Source organism: Chamaea fasciata, unplaced genomic scaffold (genome assembly GCF_029207755.1).
Source record: "Chamaea fasciata isolate MVZ Bird 193981 ecotype frontalis unplaced genomic scaffold, bChaFas1.0.hap1 SCAF_1, whole genome shotgun sequence".
Lineage (NCBI taxonomy): Eukaryota > Metazoa > Chordata > Aves > Passeriformes > Sylviidae > Chamaea > Chamaea fasciata.
In genome coordinates, this window is record NW_027094086.1 from 102,190,611 (window position 1) to 102,203,921 (window position 13,311).

A 13,311-nucleotide genomic window follows, 5' to 3' on the forward strand; every position below is an offset into this window, starting at 1 on the left:
GCCTACATATATATATACACACACACACATATTTATATATATAAATTTATATTTCTTTTCTTATATATATATGCTGTCAGGGACATGAAGCATTTCTTTTTCTTTTAAGAATTGTGAAATAGCAGTTATCAGCAACAAGTATTGCATGATGTTGTGAAATTACTTTTCTTAGTTGAAATACTAGAAACTGTAACCAACACAGCTATGACAGAATCTGCAATCTTCTGCCCCGGACAGAAAGTGCAGAGGTACAGCTTACATGCCACAAAGCAGGTAGCACAGGGTAAAAATGAGCTCTTAACACCTCCTACAAAGGAGAGGGTGGAATTTTAGTGCTCTGAGACCAGGTCACTGGTAGATTCCTTGACCAGAGAATCACAGAATAAATCATAGAATGGTATGGGTTTTATGGGCTCCCAAAGATTATCACATTCCTACCTTATTCCCATGAGCAGTGGGCAGACATCTCACGCCAGGCCAGGCTGATCGGGGCCCCTTTTAGCCTGGCCTTGAACACTTCCAGGGATGGGGCATCCACAACTTCTCTGGGCAGCCTGTTCCAGGGTCTCACCACCCTCAGAGCAAAGAATTTCTTCCTAATATCCAATCTAAATCTACCCTCTCAGTTTCCAGCTACTCTCCCTTATCCCATCACTGTATATCCATGTAAAAATCTCCCTCTCCAGCTCTCTTGTATCTTCCTTAAGGTACTGCAGGGCTGCCCTAAGGTCTCTCTGGAGCCTTCTCTTCTCCAGGCTGAACAGTCCCAGCTCTCTCAGCTTGTGTTCAGAGGTCCTGCAGCCCTCTGAGCATCTTCATGGCCCTGCCCATTCACCACCCAGCCCGTGTTTGTGCTGCTGCAGACCTTCCACTTGACTTTGTTGAACTTCATGAGGTTTGCACGAGCCCTGAAGTCTGTCAAGGGCCACAAAAGGTACAACAAAACAACAAAAAGGTAGCTGACAAAATGCTGCAAAATACTTTCAACAGTGGCTTTTCAGATTAGTTTTTTAATGAGAAGCATAGATGGCAACTCATTCATTTCTTGTCAGAATGAAGCAACTTCTTCAGTTGTTGCTAATTGCTTCCAGCAGTAAATGTCTAGTACAATATTGCAAAGCACAGAAGATCTGACATTTTAAAGAATTTAAAAGGAATTATTTTCCTACCTAAAATGAAAGGAGTTGTAACATTATAGATATAAGGTGTTTTTTTGATTAAAAAATTAAAACCGAGAAACAATAGTCAGCAGGGAAAAACATTACCCACAAATCTTGAGATTTTTGTTCTTACTGCTTATCCTAGAAGAACAAGTCCTAAAAGATTTGTTCACCCTTTTTTCATCCTCACTCAGACAAAGCTGCCATTTAACAATTATGATCTGAAAGGTCCTGTTGCCTTTGAAGTGAATATTTCCCTTTCATAGCTCCTTGCTCGCCTCCGATAAATCACAAATCCAGCATTTTTGCCTATCAACATTCATAGTTAGAGATCTCAAAAATGAGCGAAAGCAGAGCTGGACAATTCACTTATGTTGGGCTGTCACAAGGACCACTATTTTGTGCTAATGGGAACAGGCAAATAATTACTTGACATAATTATCAAATCACAATTCAAAGGGACAGCAATGAAATTAAGTGGAAAGGGGAAGTGTCTATGGATTGCTTATGGGAGACTTTAAATTGTCATAGTGTCACCTATTTTTCTTCTGAGTAACTGGAAATTACCATTGCTTGAAGTTCATTATTGTATGAGAGCACGTCATTTAATGATAAAACTGTGTTTTATAAAAATGACAATTTGGTTGAGCCATTCAGTCTTAAAAATCTGACTGCTTAAAATACCTCTTCAAAAATACAGTATTTCATAAGAGAACAATAGTTTTTTGACTCATTGAAATGCAATGCTTGAATTAAACATATCTGAAGTGACCATTTTTCTGTTCAAAATGCCTAAACTTCTCAACAAATATTCCAATTTTCAGTCAGTACTCACTGTGACAGAACAGCAATTACATGCATTACCTGACCCATGTCAACAGGAGAAGACATTACCATCTTCTAAAGTCAGGTTGGTTACTGTTGTTCAGACTCTGGAACTCTTACTTCTTAAAGGATAAACAAGAGTAATCTTACTGCAAGTACACAAAGGTGATTTTGCTTGACAAAATGCAAGTCAGCTTGCTGCAATCCTAATGAGTTTGCATTTGACTGTTTTCCTTTTAAAATTCTTCATGATGCATTAAATATTTGGACAAGTGAAAGATACAAGACAAATGTGACAGTACTTTTAGGCAACTTTAAATCACATAAGTTCAAAGCCCCACGAATTTTTTTTTCATATGTTTATTTGAAAATTGCCCCTTTTTTTAGACAGGAACAGTATTCTTCTCCCTATTTACAATTTCTTTAGGATAGAAAGCTTGATCTCAAGTGGGGCTCTAGATCTTTTTTAAAAAATAAATTTATATTGTTGAAAAATATTAAACAGCTAACTAGAGACAGGCTAGTTTTAAAAGCCATGTGTATGTAGAGCACTGATTTACTGGTGTCATCTACTAAATTCTATCTTTCAAATTAACTCTGTCACCTCCTCTAAATTTACACTACAAATTCATACTATTACCCACTTTGCTGAAGCAGTTAGCCAATACATCCTGGCAAGTTGTTCCTCTTAAGATGAAAAATAGAAGTCAGGTATATCATTTGGTGTAATCTTGTTTATTTACAGAAAATAAGCACAAAGTGCAGGTTCCTTGAGAAGAGTAGGATAAACAAACAGCAGGCATCTCAGCGTCTCAGATAAACCTACATCTGCTGCTCAGTCAAGCGTCACGGTTCAAGGAGTCTCATTCCCTGTGTCCCCTAAAGATGATTCCCTTGTTTCCTTTCTGGATGATCCCCACTTCCAGCATCACCAGCATTAAAAATGCTCTTGGTCTGCAAAGCCCTCAGTTCTTTGCAGTTAGCTTTGAGAAAAGCGGCTGCTACTAAAAATTCCTTTATTATTCTCTCCTTTATTTTTATACATTTTTCAAATACCAGAACGCATAGTCTTCCTTTTTGCTGGCTTGTAGGGAAAAGGGAATGTCTTTTAAAATCTCTGCCAATGGCATCTATCAATATTCTTGTAGCAGTGTTTCTACTATGGTGGGCTCGGCTTTCCTCCATAGTTCCCTTCACAGCCTTTTTCACTGCCTGCTGTTTTATTTGTAGTTCCTAGTTTGAAAATGACTTGAAATTAAGGGCTAGATGTGATAGACATCTGTTCTATGTGATCTTTATTTTAATGGATTACTGTTACTTCCTATCTGCTATTAACTACAGCAGCCAGCCTATTAAAAAAACCCCTAAACCTACTTACAGGAGAAGCAGAAAACAAAACTTGAAAGGCTGATGAAACAATTAATCAAACAAACAAAAACCTCAAAAAGCCCAAAATAAAAACCCCTAAAACAATAAACCTCCCCAAACCCCAACAAACAAACAAACAAAACAACAACAAAAATAAAACAACAACAACAAAAAAACCCCAAAACAAAACAAAAAAACCCCCAAGAAACCCCTCACCTAAACCCCACTAAACCAAAAAAGCACCGCATCAACCTAATCCAAATGACCTACACAAGTTCTATTAATTCAAAGCATAAATTTGATGAACTGGAGTCAGAAATTGTATCTAAAAGAAGCTTTAGATGTGAAGTTTCCATAAGAAACAGATAAACTGAGAACACAAGATGAGGTAGGCAGACATGAGATGTGGAATATAACCAAATCAGAGCTGCAGATAATTGAACTCTTGTGCAAAGATGGGTACAAAGCTAGAGTACACGGACAAGGATACAGAACAAGCAGTAAGAAAATTAAAAAAAGGAAGTCTGGTGATGAAGTGAGAAAAGATATGTGGTAGCAGTGAAAGTGGATAAGGAAATGAAAATTTCAGAAAGCAATGGAAGATGTGTTCATGAATTGCAAGACTAAAAGCAGCAAAAGCAGAAGCACAAAACTCTTTGCTGGATTGGTAGAAGTAAGTATCTGTGACTATTGATGAAAGTGAACTCATGAAACCAGATAAGGACAAAATATTGAAAAATAGGTGAGTAAGTAAAGAAAACATAGTCAAGAGGAAACAAAATGATAAATTAAATTGATGGCTTTGATGCATTTTGGGAGATAAGACATCCCTCATCTCTAGACTGAAACACAATACACTTGTTTACTGTGAGAAACAAGGGCACAGCATGGTTTCTATTGCAGATTTTTTTGGGGAGAAAAAAAGAGAAGCCATGCATGAATTTCTGTAAATGCTACTCGCATGCCTGATGTCTGCAGCAGTTCCTCCAAGACTTATAGTAAATGCATAAAAAATTATCAAAAAATAAAATTGAATATATCAATACTATTTATATTAACTCCTCGCCTGATTATACAGATTGTTCAAGACTTTCTTCTTATTATTTTACATAAACTATAGCAGTGTTATTGCTACTTTCCATCTTCAGGGATTTAAATAATCAGGGAAAGGAATATAGTTAAAAATCAAGGAAATATTTACACAACTGGAAGCCTGAAACCTTCTGCGAGTTGTTCACAGAATCGGTTTAGATATGATTTTGAATACATAAATATTAATTTGAACAGGAAACACATACCCTATGTAGACACAGAGGCTCTCACATAAGTGCCACTCTGCTTCAACTTGAATTCTGTTTTCTAGAAGCCTATTTTTCATCTCAAAGAAAAATAAACATGTAGTAATAATTAAAGAATTTTCTTCTTTTTAAATGACATTTCTATAAAAGAAAATTTTGTCTTTTAATGGAAGAGATGAAGATGTACTATTACTGGCCAAATTACATTCTCTGGCTCTTGACAAATTACAGAAAGCATTTTTTTTTTTTACCCATAGATGCTTACAAGCCTGACAGAGACAAAATGAAACAAAACAAGCAAAAAATGCCAAACAAACAGAAAAACAAACAAACAAGACCAAAAAAATCAGGAAAAGGAATTCTGTCCTTACCAGAGCTAATCCCTGTTCCTGAATGACTAAACATGAGAAGTGGTCTCAGTTGGAGAGAGCAAGTGAAATTAGGAAGGGGAGCCCAGGTGCTTTTAAGTAGAAGAAAATTCTTTAGGTGTGTAGCCCAAAGATAGTGTTAAATTTTGTTTCCAAAAAAGAACATTCCCAGACTGTGAATGGCTCTTAGGTGTAACGAGATTCCTGGAAGAAATAAAAATGTTTTGGTTTAAAGTCCTTTCCTGAAGAGAAGCATTTACCCTCAGCAATTAAGAATCAGCAGTAGACAACTACTGCTGTAATATCTTTGGGTGGTTTTATAACACACCCTGCAGAAAGGCCTTGATATGTTAAAATATTGAGATATGCAGTAACAGCAGTACAGCATCACTATTATTGCAGCTATAGAATAAAACCTCTAAGAGTCTTTTCTTTCAATTTTGAGTTCACATAGCTGGAGACATTGTTTTTTAACTGTTCATGCTGGCAAACTAGAGGGAAGCTCTCTTCCTTTAGAAAGCAGTGGGACAAAGTGGGTTGAGTTTTAGGTGAGACTGGATGAGATCCCACTTCATGTCAGTGGATCACAGACTGGGCTCTGCAGAGATCTACTGTTTAAACAGCCTGCCAAAGGAGAAAAAGAGTCATAACATAATGCAAAAGCAATAAAAAATTTCCTTTGTGACTTGACACTGAAAGGACCCAAGGGAGAGGAAAAGAGATGAATGGCACAAGTAAGATGTGTCACACACTTGCTCTGTCACATTTTTTTCTTTTCTGTACCAGTAAAAGTAAAAATTCACAGTATCTGCTGGAAACTAGGTCTCGCATTCCCATGATTAGAGTTTATTGGATTCAGATCTTAATTTGCATTGAAAAATTTTGCTGGTTTACTTAAATGGATAGAAGAGAGCAGCTACAGACTCTCAGCTTGCACTCACTGAGCCAATGCTTGGCTGCACAAGAAGTTCCTCTTCCCAGCTGTGAGGAATCGCCCTGCAGTGAGGGTCTACAGGCAGAGCCTGTGTGCCTGATTCATCATTCTCAGTGCATTTTCCTACAAAGTCACACAAATTGGCAGCTTAGGCTGCACTGTGCTTTGCAGGACCTGAACAGCAAGCACACATTCCCTCCTGCTGGCTCTACTTTTGAGACAGTCAAGTCGGAATAAAGAAAGACAGGCACTGGGGATGGAGAAAGATCCTCATCCTCAGCAACATAAGTAACTGATGGAAAGTCAGATCCTGGCAAACTGTGAGTTTTTCTTCCACAAAACCCAGGGAAAAGAAAAAGAACACAATCTTATGCTTACTTGGCTAGGGGTATCTTCAGTTGTAGTCCCTTATATGAGAAAACATCAGAAGCATTCCTTTGCTTGCAAAAAGCCATTAGCCTTTTCCTGGCAGCTGCCACCTCTGGGGTAGAGGAAAGCTCAAGCTTTTTGTACATGGCAGGTTCCAGCTCCAAAGACTTTAAAGATTTCAAAGTCTCTGAAACTGAAGTGTAACAGTGCTATGACAGAAGCAACAGAAAAAACGAGGTGGCAAATTTTAGATCTACCTTCTTTTTATTGTACAAGGCAAGAAAACCAAAAAACCTTCAGAAATCTAAAACCTACTGTTCCCTATCAAACACTGTTCTCAGGCAGCAGGCAAAACGTTATCTGAAGTGCTCAAAGGAAATCTGTTCCAAAGAGCTTCAACCTCCTACTAAAAATAAAAAACCAACCAACCAACCAAAAAACCCCTGGCACTGCATGAAATGTCATTTGTTTCTTGTTTTGTTCTTTGCACAAATCTCAGAACACACTTGATTCTTCTGACAAGCTGGATACCTTTGATCTCTACAAATGCTGGTAAGTGTGTTTACACTCAAATTTCTTATGTTTCTCAGCATGCTTTCCTGTGCCATGTGTTTTATGCTGACTTGTCTCCAAGTCTTTCTTCATTATTTTGATACAGAGTGATTACTTAGAGTTAAAGCTTAACGAGGTAGGTTTGCATTTTTTTTTAACTCTGTGTCACCCAAGTCCACATGTATTTATTTTGAAAAAAGCAAAAAAAAAAAATTATTTAGCGAAGTAGTGTATTCAGCCAGTTACAGGAAAACTGCAAGACTAACAAAATTGTAAAAGAGGATATTTTCCTTCTAAAATTCCAACCTAAATCATGGTGTGATGCAAGTAATCAAGCTTCAGTTTATCTTAATACAAAGCTTTCTGTGGCTGGGATGTAAAATTAAATTACCTCTTCCCTTTCCAGCAAGAAACAACTGTCTTTGAATTATCTGACTACAGATCAGATTTTGCAGCTGTTACATTTCCTTTCTTCCTGTTTCTTTTACCCCAGATGAAATCAAGTGAAGTCTTACATCAGTGACAGTAGTAGCTTTGGCTACTTCTAAATTTACCAATGTATTCTGGATGGGATGGGCTGTTGCACTTCGGCAAGACTTAATAATGAAGATGACTATTCTGAACAATCTGGTTCTATCTCCAAAGGATAAAACTAAACTTTCTCTTGCCCAGTCTCCATAGATAACTGATCAGAGAATAAGTAGATGGATGTTTAAGGAAGATTATTCTCAAGAAATCAACATCTCTGTTTCTCCACAGCTTATGTAGGTCCCCTGGTGACCATTACATTTTGCTAGCACAGGTGTACAGCTCTGCCAGTTCATTTGCCTCTTGTCCCTGCTCCACTGATAAGGTTTCCTGCACAACATTCCACACTGGAATTGGTGTTTGAGTCCTTTGTGTGCGTAGGTTTCACACAAAACTTTTTGGGCTGAAGATCTAGGTACACTGGGCTACTACACTGTGCAAGTTATTCAGCGACACCATCAGCCAATACTTTCTGTCAGTCAGTATTGAACATATCTATTCCACCTGCCCTTGTTTTGTTACCTGAAAATGTGGTAAAATCAGACCATTGATCTTTTGAAACTTGGAAAGTTAGGGGAATTTTGTGACTATCTGGATTTTGTCCTTGCTGGCCTGGCCACAGGGAATTGAGGTGGCCAAAAAGGTGCAAGGTTTGCCAGCAGGTATATAAAGTCCTCTGGCTTTCTTGTTTGAGTCTAGATGGGTTACTGGTGAGAGCATGTGGCATTTCAGGGAGGGGGTGAAAAATCCAAAAGTAGGTTTATATTTGGCAGCTGGAGTTGTGTCTGTCAGGGCAAAGACACAACCTTAGTCTGACACATATTGAACTTCTAGATACGAAACAGATTACTGAGCTTTGCCTTCCTCATTACAGAGTTATAAATTACTTGATCCTTTGGCTACTGTACAGCAAGAAGACAGTTACAGGATACTAAACAGATAAAGGGTCTGAAACAGTGGTTTTCTTCTGATTTTCAGATCAGCTTTCTAGGTTTCTCTCAGACAGTGCTGTGCTGTCTGCAGTTTCTGAATGTTCTCAGAAATGCCCCCAAGAAAAGTACCTGATAAAGGCATATTACCTTTATGTTGATTTATGGTTTTGTTGTGCTTTTTTTTCTCCTTGGAAGTAGTATCACTTTGCTCCCTGACTTTCAATCCTGTGCTTCTGAACATCAAAACTTGTACTTCAGCTTCCCAGTTTCAACAGCTGAAAATAAAAGTAGAAGGTGACGGAGCAGGCAGGTGCAGTAACAAAAATGTTTCTCTGCTTTCTCCTGAGGCTATGTTTTATTTCTCTATGATTTTTGTATCCCTTCTTATTTCTTTGGGCATTATTCTTTGTGCATCTGAAAAAATCAGGGGGAAATTGTGATTTCTTACTGTCATCCCTGGGTTCTTAGTGGTAACTGTCAAATGTGGAACACACCAGCTCTCCTAGAGGTGTGTGAGCAAACCCTCTTTTCTATTCCTATTAGTTTCAGGTGACTTTTCCCCTCTCAGTTTTCTCTCTGCTTCTGGCCCAGGTACAGAGAGGGGCACACACAGAGCAGGACTAATCACTCTGTCTTTTTCTAGCTGTGATGCAGAAAGAGAACTCCTTGGTAAGAAATCTTTAGATTGTCTGTACTTCATTTGGAATAACAGAAAAAAAGAAAATCAAATGCTGAGAAGGGTAAGAGCTTCTAATGTAAAATACCCCTGACCCTCAAAAACTTTCTACAAAAGCTGCTGCCATATGAAGTTTACTTGGCATAGTGATGACAAAGACTTCAAATTTCCCTCTTTGAGAAACTTCTACAGGATCCAAGAAATGCAACAGGTCAAAACCAAATAATTCTCTTCATTTTATGCTATCAGTTGCCACTCTTGGAGCTGTAACACCAAACTGATTAGATTTTTTTAAGGCTTTTAGTCTTCCAGAAATTACTGTAAGATTTCTACCACAAGGTACTTCTGTGTTTAGCTCATTGTCACAAATTCCTGGTCACCAGCCCTCTGAACATTGCAGCTTTCATATGAACCTGTCAGGCTAAGGAAGGCTGATAGCTACCAGCAGCTGCTGCTAGGCAAAGAAAGACCTTGAATACCTGAGAGGTTAATAGGTGTGCTAACCACCATAAAAAGCATTTTAGCCTAGTACAGAGTAGGATAGGTGAAACGACAGGAGCATTACACAGAGCTTTGGAGCAGGATGAACAGAAGCTGAGCCACAGGATCCATGGGTTTCTGGGGCTGCAATGCAGCAGTTTTGCTTTTCAGTTTTGTCTGTCAGGAAGAAACAAAGAAGTGAAAAAACCACTAGTGGGAAACCCAGAAAAACAAGGGGAAAATTCAAGGTGCGCAGATACAAGAGTGCTCAGAGTGAGATAGAAAACTGAACCGGCTTGGAGTGCTGGAAAAATAAACTTCCTCTTGTTTATTTTTATTGTATTGAGGGAAGCAAAATTTGTATGCATTCCTTAAAAAGAAGGATTGCATGCAAGCAATACTTGACTACATCATGAATTTCTCTTTTTAACGGAAAGAAGTCAGCAAGACACTGCATATTGCCTAATCATTCATGCTAATGTGTTTGGAGTGGGTTAATGAAGAGTGTGCTCTGTGAAATCTCACTGTTATTCTGTGTTATATTGTGTTTTCTACCTTTTTTGACTTTTATAAGTTTCCACTGACAGAACTGACCCTAGTATAGTAAATTAAGTCTACCAATAATATGTCTGCTTTGATTAGTGTTTGCAGACCCCTAGAGCAATCCAGAGACTTTCTAAACATCTGTGATTGGGAGATAAAAATAAACAAGGCATGCTTGTGACCAGCTGCTCTCAAATATCTTTCCATGTCTACTTCAATAGCACTTATTAAAAACCTCTTACCTCATAAGTAGAGTGGCAGAGGTAACTTGACATGCTATTTACATTTTTTAATATGTAAGTTTGTGGTTTAGCACAGCAAGTTTTAAAAATTTTGTTCCATTACAGAGATTTCTTAGAAAACTCTTGCCTGGCACATGGGAAGCAACGCATCAACATCAACATGTGAAGATGACTTCTCACATCTTGGGGAAGTAGACATCACTGCATCATCCCAAAAGCAAAGGCAACAAAAGTTAATGATATTTATCTCCTGCTTTCACAGAGAAATACCACAGAAGACTGCAGAGATTACATATCGAGGGACAATTTCACCCATCACTGAATGAAATTCATTCACCTCTATGTCATATGTATGCTTTGCGGTGCTCCCATTATGTGCATTAATGGACCAATAAAACCTTTCTTGGTATGCTTTAACACTACAGAATATTTCTTCCTATAGTAGGTACCGAGTGAAAACCTTCATCTTGCTATGTTTTTTTTTTGCTGTTTCAAAAAAAAATTTTTTTTGGCATATTTCAGTATAAGCTGCTCAGGCAGATATTTCTGCTTGTGAGCATCTTGGGGATAACAGCTTGGTTCGTTCGTTCTATAAAATAGCTGGGTCACTTCTGTGTATCCTGATGATCATAAAGTGCATGATTTCTTACAAAGTATCTCTCAGACCACTTAAAAAGTAACACTGAGATTACTCTATAACACACAGATTTGAACTTGATTTGCTATACGATTTCTTTAATCATTCCCTTGACAGAGAGGGATTTAAACATTTAGTTGTATCAATGGTCTATGCAGAAAAGTGGGAAATCATAGTGACCTGACCCAGCTCTTAAGATATATTGGTTCTTTTTGGTTTAAGCAGATGAACAATTTTTGTTTAAGTTAAACTCCTGCCTAGTGTTCAGCATGTGTTTAAAAAGCTTTGAATGGGACTATAATGTTCACACGATTGTCAGCAACCCTGTCTGCTCTTGGATTATAAAATAACTAGAGATTAGCTTTTTATGTGGAAGTTGTTTTCTGCTGCATTACCAACTGCGAGGAACACTTTCACTGGTGAGGAATTCACAGAAATCAGTGAGGTCAAGTGGTAGTCAACCTTGAAACTCTCCAATTGTCATTTTCAAAGATTTTCAGGCTCAGTGAGAAAACACAAACTTGGAGACTTTCAAAGCTGCACGAGTAAATTTTCTTGAGATAAAATTTTTGTATGACATAGGCTGGAAATATAAATGTAGCCTCCCTCATAACTTTTAATGTCTCTTAAAAATACATATTGAACATACTGAGAAAATCTAAGAGGAATCCCTTTGCTTCCAATTTATGTCTCGTCAGCATTTAAAATAGTAGTGGGCTATAGTCGCGGAGAGTTATAAGTCCTCAGTATCTGGAAGGCTTCAGTTCAGGACACTTCAGAGAATGCTCTGAGTTGGAAGGCGCCCACAAAGATTATTGAATCCTGCTCTTAAGAGCATGGCCCATATGAGGATCAAAGCCACAACCTTGATATTATTAGCTCTGTGCTCTAATCAACTCAGCAAATCTCATTGGCCCTACATTTGGCATGAACTGGATGCTGTTAGCCTATGAACTAAGGCAGATTTTACAGTTGTTACTTGATTCTCTCTTTGACTTGGTCTTTTGCATGTTCATCTTCTCTGAGGCTGCTGCCTCAGGATACACCACAGCCCTTCCTCTTCCTGTGTTCAGCCATTCCTTTGCTTTGTCACTCTTGGATCTAATTTGCATTTCTTTAACTTTAAAGCTCCTCTGTCCCTTTAAAGGTCCATTATTAACTGAATCATAGATTTCCATGATCCTCTTGCTTTTTATTCCTCTCTTTGACATGCCTTGAATCTCCCTTTCTTGCCCCAGTGAATTCAATTTACCCTTCTAATTACCGAAGTTGATACACTGTCCTTTAGTTCCCCTCACTAGTGCCTTCACAAAGCAGCACCTGATCTAAAGCACCATAGATTTATGATCTGATTATCTGTTAATCTCTTGATCTTTTTCTGGAATACTGTCACCTGGCTGGAAGATATGGACCATGCACACTGATGTGTATTCCTCTGGGAAAACATTGCAGCATCCAGTTAATCATGGCAGTTTGTCTTCCAGAAGGTTCTGTAAGCAGTGTGACCAGAATTGGGTAGGAGAAAGAGACCTGATTCTTCTTTCAACTGTTCCCAGCCACCCCCCACCTCTCAGTTTTCTAACCTTTGTCCTTGCTGTAATTTCTATGTGGTGAGCACAGAATCCTAGAGATGAGACTGCTCTGGTCTGAAAGGGTGCCCTCCTGTCCAAAGCAGGCACAGCTCAGAGATCAGACTAACTTTTCTAGGGCTCTTTCCTGCTGACTCTTGTAAATCTGTGGGGATGGAGACTGTTCAGTGCCTCTTTGAGTCACATTCCAGAGTTTAATTCTCTTGATGACAGCTTGCTTTCTCTATCATCTTTTAGGCATGTCTTCAAGACCTTGGTGTACTTTTCTACCATGTATTCCCTTACTTGATATTTATGCACAGACCTTAGTGTATCAACTGAGGGATATATTCTAAGCAGTTTCCAACCTCTGTTAGTATTGCAATCAAAGGCAAAACCAGTGGAATTGAGACTGTATCCACTGTACAGAAAGGAAATGTAATCTGGACCTGAACCAGCTTCTGCAGTTACTCAGACTGGTACCCAAAACATGTCTCAATTTGCTCCACATAATTTGTGAGTTTGATGTAGAAATGCTTTTGCTCAGCTTTAATTTAAAAATTATAAAGCCCAAAATTTTAAAGCTGCAAAAATGCAATTTTTAAGAGATATTTTTGTACATCTAGTGATGGATAAAAATATTTTTGAGCTTCAGCCAGCAGCCATTTAATTAGATATTAATTATCTTTTATTATTTCGGCTGTAGCAGATAAGTGGAAAAAGGAGATAGAGTCTTAGAGTCATGAGATGCATCAACATTTCCTAGGGAACATTTTGATAAAAATAGAAAGAAAAAGAAAACATCATGTTAATAATGGTGAGGATGACCAC